Source organism: Panicum virgatum, chromosome 4K, assembly GCF_016808335.1.
Source record: "Panicum virgatum strain AP13 chromosome 4K, P.virgatum_v5, whole genome shotgun sequence".
Taxonomy (NCBI): Eukaryota; Viridiplantae; Streptophyta; class Magnoliopsida; order Poales; family Poaceae; genus Panicum; species Panicum virgatum.
The window spans coordinates 13,970,796-13,978,669 of NC_053139.1; the positions used below are offsets into that span (position 1 = coordinate 13,970,796).

The 7,874-nt window shown below is 44.6% G+C and overlaps 1 long non-coding RNA gene across 1 annotated transcript; it reads left to right on the forward strand.

Annotated features, from left to right (window-relative positions):
• The first annotated feature begins 2,417 nt into the window (after positions 1-2,417).
• LOC120703236 lies at positions 2,418-5,496 on the forward strand. Its single transcript, XR_005686848.1, has 2 exons — positions 2,418-2,621; positions 4,116-5,496. It is a non-coding gene; the product is annotated as an uncharacterized LOC120703236 (long non-coding RNA).
• The last annotated feature ends 2,378 nt before the right edge of the window (positions 5,497-7,874 follow it).

Genomic DNA, 7,874 nt, shown 5'->3' on the forward strand with positions numbered 1-7,874 from the left:
AGCATTTCCTATCAAGAAACTATTCTATAAAAGAATGCACACAAATTGCTAGTATGAAATGCGGAAGCTTAAATAGCAGGATATGAGATAGCAAACTCTTGACGCGGGTGTTTATCCCGTGGTTCGGTTAGCCACAAAGGCACACCTACAGCCACGTTGTTGTAGCACTCATTAAGAGTATTGCTACTTGGCCACCAAGTCTCTTCCGTGAACACAATCACGGTCACCTTGGCCCCGGGGTTCCACTAAGGAGCTTCTCCACAAAGGATGGGGGTCTCCACGTCCCCCGCACAAAGATGTCGTCGCCGCTCCACACCAAGTCGGAGGGTCGATGATGTTGCCGGCGAGCTTCACGCTCCAAGGTGCCAGCGCACCACGCTCTTGTTTTGGTTCGCTAATGAACCACAGCACAAAGGTTCGAAGCCTTGCAATCTCACTCACTAAGAGCTAATCCTTTACACAACACTCTCAATGTGTGCTAAGGGCTAAGGATATGATCTTGATGCTTTTGTATGGCTTGGAGATGTTCTTGGGTGTGTGTGGGATGTTCAGCAACTCCAGCGATCTTCAAATGGCCGGGGTGAGGCGTATATATAGGCCACCAAGTCTTGTAGCCGTTGCTCCAACAGTCAGCAGAAAATATGCGTATCATTGGATGAACCGATGCCTCTGGCAGGGGTAGCGTCGGTTCATCCGGTCACTCTAAGACACAAAGTAGCCGTTGAACTTCTGACTGCTGACACAGTGACCACCGGTTGAACCGATGCTTGCCCGTCGGTTAAACCGGTCACTCACAGCCTTCTTCTCTTCTGCTGACGTCAATGCACCGACGCAATACTCCGATGCACCGTCGGTTGAACCGGTGCTGAAGAAAACTTCTCCTGGGCACTTGACATCGTCTCTGGTACACAGTACGCCCAATGCACCGATGCCCTTTCTTAGACCGTCGGTTCAACCGGTGACTATAGGCTGACTTGGCTTCGATTCCCTCCTGCACCAAACATCATAGCGTCGGTTCTTCCGACAAGCGTCGGATGCACCGATGCTTAGGCATCGATTCTTCCGGTGCTCCTGATCCGAAGCGGCGGAACCCCAGTAGGGGCAGCCCTTCTGGCCTTGCTACGCCTATCTTCTCTTTCTCTTTATCATCACTTGAACCTAAAAGCCTGAGAATGGTCATCTTAACAATCATATTAGTCCAAGTGTTGTGTTGTCATTCGATCACCAAAATCACTCGAAATGGCATAAATGGTGTCATGTTCGTTTCAGTCTTCCCAACAAAGGAACAGAGAACAATAGGGGAATTGTGGACTTGCGCGCGGTTGAGGTTACCTCTCTACCCCTCCATTTCTTTTTATAACCATGTTAGGATTTAATAAGTCTTACTGTGTGTGACCGCCAATAATTCCTCGAACAATATATTAACAGTTGCTACAAAGGTAATGACTTGTTTTTGGCCAGCCGTATTTTTGCACCTCCGTACGACCGCATCTGCGTGTCCATCTTATACTAGAGATAATCCATATGTGGCTATGTCAGCATCCTTATTTGCTCACCGGTTCATTCCTCTCCCACACCCCTCTCTCTTTCCTCATGCTCATCTTCCTAGTCCCTCACCTCTCTCTTCCGGCCCTCCTGCGCTACTCCGATCCCATCGCGCCTCCCCTCCCCGCCGGCCTTCCCTGCGTTGCTCCGATCCCATCGTGCCTCCCCTCCCCACCGCCCTTCCCTGCGGCGGCGGTGTGGGCGGCCACGAGGGGCCGCACGCGGTGGTGCGGTGCGAGGGGGCGCGGCGACGCCGTGGGGCGCGAGGGGCCGCGCGCGGCAGCGCTGCGTGAGGGGGTGCGGCAGTGTGGCGTGAGCAGGGTTCACCTTACCGGTGGGAACCGGTCCGGTTTGACCGGTTACCGGTCAAACCAGTTCCGGTTTGGGCCGGTACCAAACCGGCCCAAATTCAAAATTCAAATTTGAATTCAAAAAAATGAAAAATTCCTAAAAATACTTCAAGGTGCGACGAATCTAATGGTGTCAAATTTTCTCAAAAATTCATTCGTTTAACATACTTTTCGGGCATTTAAAGTTAAAACAAAAAAGAAAAGGAAAAAAATGAGACGGCCCATTAAGGCCCACTTGGTAAACCGGTCAAACCGGCCGGTAAACCGGTCAAACCGGCCGGTATACCGGTCCAAACCGGTTACACATATAATTTTAAATTTGGATTTGAATATAAACTGGCCGGTAAACCGGTCAAACTGACCGGTAAACCGGTCGGTATACCGGTACGAACCGGTTGAACTGAGTTTTTTGAATTCAAATTTGAATTTGACCGGTTTCTACCGGTAACCGGTCAAACCGGTCTGGTAAACTGGAACCGGTGGGCGCCGGTTTGGGTAAACCGGTCGGAAAAAAAAACCTCGGGCGTGAGGGGGCGCGGCGGCAATGTGGGGCTCGAGGGGCCGCGCACGGAGGTGCCGCAGAGCCGATGCAACGGCGTGTGCTCCTCTCATCACCGTGTGCTCCTCTCGTCACCAGATCAAGGGGACCGTGAGGTGCGGGGACATTGAATCGGTGCCCGGCCTGTGCTCCTCACCGGCAGCTGCAACACCGGGTGTTTTTCATAGGTAAACCCCATGCCCATCGAATCAACAAGATGCATGCGATTCCCCCCAGGTTTTCTCCTGTGTGGGTGTTATCTGGTCCTCCTCCACGCGATTCAACCCGATTCGGCTTCTGTCTTGAAGTTTTTTCATTTTTAGGTTTCATTTCTATATTGCTGCATGTATATTTAGCCCTCACCCGCTGGCTGCAATAGCATTTTGGTAGAGATTTGTTGCAGGAAAATTTTATCTATAGGGGAGTGATTGGCGGCGGCAAAATTTTGGTGGGAATGTCTGCAGTACTGGTAGAGATAGGTACTTGTGGTTCAGCAAGGAGTCCAATCGATGCAAGCCAGTGTTGATTTCTGGCCTTCTATAACAGCTGGTCCAGATTGATACAAATGTTACTGCACTTAGCTCGAGTAATTTTACCTCTATATGTGTCAGTTTTTAATCAGTTTTGATCAAACCCAGTGCCAGTGGTTCTATAACTTTTTCCTCCTTCCGGCAGCAAGTGCTCATTTTACTTTTACTTAATGACTCAAAGCTGTAGCACGTCTCCTAGCTTTTGCATTGTTTCTCATGTAGGAAAATTAATTTGAGATTGCTGATTGTGTCTCATTGCCTTGGCCTTTTTTATGCTTTTTGTGTGGTGAGCAGCGGCACTTTGTGTTTTGTCATTTTTTCAGTGCCCCCTTTTGGCATGCTGTAAATATGGATTGGTCTGTAGATGCAGCAATAGCACAGTCACCATTAGAGATGGGCTCAAGTTGTACATGTTTAATTTCAGTGAATTGTTGTTTACATGTTTTTGAGAGCGTTCCATCTATATGAGCCATTAATTTCTGCATTATGTTTCCTGTGCTTATTGTCTTATTAGTCCAGAGAAGGCTTTTGGTGGGGAGGGAGGTAGGTGATATCAGATTTTTTTATGCTAATGAAATAAATCATAGATTGCGTTGATGTTGTTTTGCTGTCTAAATATAGTTTGTTGATTTATCGCAACTCACACTACACTGTACATTTTTTAGTAGAGCTGACTAACTAATCATATGTAGTAAACTACACATTTGCCTTACTAAATTTTTTTTACAGATATATATACATATATATCCCCTGCTGATATTTCATTGAATAATTATTTTTGCCTGCTCATTTGCTTTAAGTTGCTTTTGAGATCATTATAATATGCCTACAACTTCCAGAAAGAATGCTTATTGTTGTAGGAGTAAAGTATCATCAAACCATATAGTTGAGCAAAATGGTATGTTCATTCATCATGGGAGTTATCTATGCTAATACACCACTTTTAATTATTCTAATTATATGAAATAATATGGTTCTTGATAGGCAAAATAATGTACTTCATTAGGAAATCTTTTATCAACCATTTCATAATTCTTCTTCTATTGTTTGCCATAAATAGTATGTCACATACAACTACTAGCACTTGTGCAATCACCATTCAGCAACCTGCAATGCAACAAGATATTTTATTGGTTTGATTATTTTGGCCAGCGCGATGGCGTGGACCCAGGCGGCACGAGCGGACAAAGAGAGCATGCGACGACTTCCATGGGTGGAGGTCTGTGCGGACAAGCGCAGAGAGGGCTCCCCAGACAGCTTGCGAGCGGGTCTTTTCCCGCGGGCGCCGTGAGACCAGCAGGCCGCCGCGACTACTTTCCCCGAAGGCCTGCGAACTGTTTTCCTACGGGCTGGAGGCGATGTGTCACCAAGGCCGTGCTCGCCGAGCAAGTCGCCGCCCATGATGCCGCCTTCGTCTAGAGCGGTGCCGTGCTGCAGGGGGCCTCAACAAGATCACTCTCGGATTCGGTGCCAATGTACAGGAGCGATGCATCCTCCAAGGTGCATTGGAGGCATCTACAGGTCACCGTCCTCACCCGATTTGGTTCTGGAGTCTTCTGAAATGCTAGATCTGCTGAGCTAGGATTGTTCTCTTAATTGCCAAGGTGATCTAGGATGCGGTAGGACTCTTTTTCATTTCGGTTGGTGAAGTGAGCAATTATTCTTGTTTGGTGATTTGATGATGCCTTGCGCAGTTTAAGAGTGACATGAACCACTGTGTGCCATGTTTTTTAGAATAGTTTTAGTGATTTTGGGTGAAAATTGTAGTCAGCATTTGCTCCATGGTTCTGATATTACGAACTGGCTACTTCCTAGCAAATTGTTAAGTAGAACAATGTATCTGGAACTCCGTGTATTTATTTGGGGAATTTGTTGTGCTAAATAATAATTTAATCAGTGAACTAGGCAACCCAGTGCATTTATCTAGACAATTCTTCTGATTTCATAACGCAACTGAATGCATTTATCTAGGCAATAATGCATTAAGAACAAGGCAAACTCAGTGCATTTATCTGAACAATTCTTGTACATTTCAGTTACCTGGAAAATAGTAAATCATTTCTACAATCATCTTGTACATTTTAGTTACCTTGGTAGTCTGTCCCTTTTCAGTTATTGGTTTGTTTTGGTTTGAAATTCTTTGATCCTGCCTGCATTGTCATTAGCATGAGTTCTAGTGTTCTTGACAATTTTCTAATTTCGTTTGTAGCTTTGCTACTCTCCTTTTCAGTTGCTCCTCGCTCTTATCTGAAGTGGAGCAAGAAAGAATCATCAGATTTCTCAATCTCTACAGCTGAAGAAGTGTGGAGAGGATGTAGGTTCACGGGAGAAGCATTTTTGTCAAATAGTAGAAATATTTTTAGTACTTTTCAATATCAATTACTAGAATCATTTCATTACTTTCCAGTAGACAAATACATCAATTATGAGACGCATTTTTGTACTTCCCAATAAACAAATACATCAAATACTAGAAGTATTTTCAGAACTAGACAATAATATTGGCAACATACTGCAAAGTCTTCAATCTCTAGTGCTTTTCTCTAATTATGTTATTTTCTTAAAAGCATTGCAAGTCATAGCGTGGTCAGGAAGGGAAGCAAATAGGCATTTGTTGTAATGTTATTTGCTTGTTTGCTTCAAATTGATCTGTTTTTTTATTTGCTTGTATATTTATTCTAAATTGCTTCAGAGTTTATCATGATATGCTTTCAACTTTTAACAAAAGTGCTTTTGGAACTATATGAGAAAAATATCATCGAAACATATTGAAGTGAGATATTATTTTGATGTTTTTGTTTCGAGCAACTCAATGGCACAATTGGATATTAATTTTGATGATCGGTCGTAAAATTACAATATTTTTAAACCTCAGATTAATTTGCATGTGATGACATTATTTTTTTGTCCTTATCCTGCTCTGGAGCGCAGTTGCACTCCGTCTTAGAGAAAAATGAAGCACGTAGCTTTTTTTATTACCAGAAAGAGATAAATCTAATACCCAAGTTGCTAAAAAGGGAAAGGCCGTACGGCCGGCCTAATTTACGGCCGGCCGTTAGCCAAGCCCAGCTACAAAACCAATGTTGTAACAAACAATGTTAAATAGTGGGCCATATGATTTATTAGCAGCATGCTTTTCAAGCTGCTAATAGAGTCGCCGCTCCACACTATTGCCTATTATTTCGGATGCGATGGTCGTAGGCTCGTAGCGGCAACTTTTTGTTGGCAATTTTTTTTGAATTATCAAGCAATTTATTCATTTTGTTTTGCATTTTTACATTCTGATTCTAGCATTTTCATATGTTTCTATTGATATTGTTTTGGATTTTATGTAAGCAACTTATGCTAAACCAACATGCAAAAATTAATCATACTACACTACTACGAAAAGCATTTGTTGGGGCGGTGTAGCGAAAATGGTCTCTCATGCCATATTTCAATATAATGTTTTGGTGATTGATATAGACAACACAACACTTGGACTAATATGATTGTTAAGATGAACATTCTCAGGCTTTTAGGTTCAAGTGATGACAAAGAGAAGATAGGCGTAGCTAGGCCCAAGGGACAAGAATTGAAGAGACCGTGAAGAAATCCATGTCGAAAAGATCAAGACGAAGACAATTTGCTATCACCGGTTAAACCGATGATGAGCAAATTGCACTCATCGGTGCAATGAACTTGGCACCGGATTAACCGACGTTGGGTGTTTTACACTCACCGGTGTAATGGACTTGGAGGCCGAAGAGACAGCAGGAATTTTACAGGCACCGGTTAAACCGACGATCAAGGCAAAGTGAGCGTCGGTGCAGTTGTCCAGAGACTCCATTTTTCGGGGGGTTTCTGAACTTGCACTCACCAGTTAAACCAACGTTAGTTTTGAGAGCGTCGGTCGATTGATCAAGTAGCCGTTGGAAGACTGTAACGGCTAGTAGAAGGGAAAGTACTCTCACCGGTTGAACCAGTGTTGACAAAACTGGAGCGTCGGTTTAACCGGCGTTAAGGAATTTTGTCAGCCTTTCCCAACGGCTCTTTTTGGGGTGTGTGAGTTATATATACCCCCAAGTTAAAGGATCTTGATCACGCGATGTCGTAGCCTAGAGGGGGGTGAATAGGCGTTTCTTCAAAATTTGGCGCTTAATCCCTGCTGGAACTGCCTGGACCGGTCAGACCAGTCTACCAGACCGGTCAGACCAGTCTATCAGACCGGTCTATGCAGGCAGACAGTCCAGTCAGCAGGAACAAGTCCCCTCTCGAGCTTGAACCTATAAGAAACTTGGGATATGTGTCTTGCAGAGTATTTCTAACAATATAAACAAGTCCCTACACACAAATAGAGCACACCCAAGAAGATCGAGCGGAAGCACAATTTAAACTCAAAACTATAAATGCAAGGTAAGTAAATCAAACCGAAATAGAGATGATGCAATGAAGACATGGTGATTTGTTTGACCGAAGTTCGGACTCACCCCGTGCACCCATGTGTGAATCCTACTCTCCGTTGAGGAAGCTCGTAGTGACCTCAAGGTCAAGCTATCTCCTCTTCTCCACTATATGACCATGCGCCCTCTTGGCACACGATCGAAGCCGCAACAAACTTGCCCGCTGCTCACCACAACTTTGGGAGCTAGACGGCGACGCCTAGCCGTCTAGGAGCCGATGCTCCAAGAGTAACAAATGCTTCAATCGAGTTGGCCGACGCAACCTCAAGTGCTCAAAGCTCGGGATGTTTCTCTCTTGCTCAAATGGCTCTCAAGGAATGGATTCACTCTACCCAACTCAAAGATTCACCTTGAATCAAGCAAATCTCACGAAGAGAGGTTGGGGAGGACTCTCCAAGTGCTCACAAGGCTCTCAAGATGTTCTGAAATGTTCTAGCATCAGCACCCTCGAATGGGTGAAGTCATGGGG